Raw genomic sequence first — 2,517 nt, 5'->3', positions numbered from 1 at the left:
AAGGGATATAATTCGCGTACAGAAAGATAGTCTCCCCCATGTAGTGCCTCAATGCTCTGTCTCACATTTAAGGGAGTGGGAGCTGCGCCAATTGGCTGCTATGGTATAAAATATGGGTAAGGGCAACCATGTGAATGGTTGAATACTGTCTGCTCTCTCAAAGAAGAACATGCATGTGTGCATGTTTGTGTGTGTGTGTGTGTGTGTGTGTGTGTGTGTGTGTGTGTGTATTTTGTAGCACGCCCTTTCTTTTAGCATGATGCCCAAAACTCTTGCAAAGAGAAATGATTGAGTGAACTTTTTTTACTTTCATTGCACTCACATTTTAAGGTGCCAATGGTGCCCAAATGTACATAAAAAACAATATGCGACTTATATTACTAACATGCTTATGGTCAATTGCAAGAGACCTCAACATCCATGTGACGAGTCTTGGTAGATGCAAGTCTACATGCTTGCTAGAGTGAGTGAAATCCAACCTGTAAATTTTGAAATTTACCCACATATAGAGACAAAGTTGCTATAGCTATGCAATCACCCCCAGGTTACACACCCATCATGAATACTGCCTTTGAGAAGCAAACGACACACTACTCACCAAATCAATTGTGCATACCAATGGCAAAGTTTCTTCTACTACTATGTGGTGTAATGTTGGCATGTTGGGTCATTGTTGGTACATGCATCCTAAGTGCCAACAAATAGCAGTTGATGACTTAGTTGACTTGATGCCCCAAAATAAAGACCGAAACTACACGAGAGAAGCATGGGAGAGTTGCTATCATGACCAATGCCTTGATTGGTAAAGTTGTGAGAGGGGATGCTAACGCATCTAAAGGATTCGTTGTTTCAATGCAAACACTATATCCAAAGAAGGATACCAGCTCTTTATTAGTCTATTTAGAGGGCCACTACCACTCACCAGGGTCCCATATCAATTGTGTGAGGGGACGTCTCTAGCCTAATCGCAAATTCGTTGCCTCCTTAGATAGAAACATAGGATGTTAAGACAAGACATCATGCGAAGGGATCCCATTACTTAATTCATTCCCAAGAGACCTCAAATTGACTTGATAATTCTTGAACTCAACACACACACACACACACACCACACACACACACACACATGGATAGAGAGAAGGGGGGGGGGGGGGGGGGGGGGGGGGGGTGGGGACAAACTTGCCATGATTTGGAGGAGTATGTGGAGCTTGGCATGACCAACTAGAAGGAGATTTGTCCTTGGTCCAATCCACAAGAGTGTGCAGAGTAACAACACTTCATTTCTCTCTATTTAGAGGGCCACTACCACTCATGAGGGTCCATATCAATTGCGTGAGGGGGACGTCTCTAGCCTAATCGCAAATTTGTTGCCTCCTTAGAGAGAAACATAGGATGTTAAGACAAGACATCATGCAAAGGGAGCCATTACTTAACTCATTCCCAAGGGACCTCAAATTGACCTGATAATTTTTGACACTCAACACACACACACACAACACACACACACACACACACACAACGGATAGAGAGAAGGGGAGTAGGGGGGGAGGGACAAACTTGCCATGATTAGGAGGAGTATGTTGAAGCTTGGCATGACCAATAGAAGAGATTTGTCCTTGGTCAACACAAGAATGTGGAGAGTAACTACACTTTATTAGTTGTTCGATCTTAACTCGAAAAGGTAGACATAGTGTTGATCCAAAGATAGATTTGTGCTTGGTTGGTGTGAATGTGGAGGGAGGGCACTTGTGTTGTGTGTTGAGCATTGTCATCTAGAAAGTAGTTATAGTGGTGGTTGATGCATAAGTGTATTAAAGAGCTATAAAAGCTCACATGAGAATCATAGGCAAATATTTGCCCACATTTGCCCTCCCTATAAAGGGAAGGAGAACAATGGTTGCTTCAAGTGATGCACATGTAGCCGCGGCAACGCGCGGGTCACATACTAGTATGATTAATTGCGGACTCCCATAACAACTAGTGCAATCACATGAGTTGCTACAAAAGTGTAATCGTGCAAATTAAAAAACTTGCATGTCTTCTCGCATAATGCAAGACTATCACCTGCTTGATGCACGGTGCACAACCCCTTGCCTTTGCGTGCTCCCTCCTTGTCCACCCTCGGCCTCACCCAATACTCCTTATCTGCGTCGAGTGGCCTCTCCTTCACACTTTAATTTCTTGATAAATGAATGGTTGTGAACCATTGGTATCTCGTTCGATTTATTGTTTAAAATCATTGGCCCTACTTATTATGTAATGGCTCTTCATTATAAAAAAAGACGCATTTATTCAGAGATGTCTATCGCCCTCGACGGGGCCGGGGCCTCAGGCCCTCCCTTCTCCCCCCCCCCCCCCCCCCCCCCCCACCCCCCCCCCCCCCCCCCCCTTCTGTCAGCGTGCTCCCCCTGCTACATGTGCTCTCCCCCCCTTCTCACGATGTTTCACCTCTCTCCCAACACACCATCAAATCGCCTTCAGCCCGGAGAGAGAGAGAGAGAGAGAGAGAGAGAGAGA

The sequence above is a fragment of the Adiantum capillus-veneris genome, chromosome 2 (assembly GCF_014529385.1).
Source record: "Adiantum capillus-veneris isolate H3 chromosome 2, ASM1452938v2, whole genome shotgun sequence".
Lineage (NCBI taxonomy): Eukaryota > Viridiplantae > Streptophyta > Polypodiopsida > Polypodiales > Pteridaceae > Adiantum > Adiantum capillus-veneris.
Note: the sequence above shows the minus strand (reverse complement) of the source record.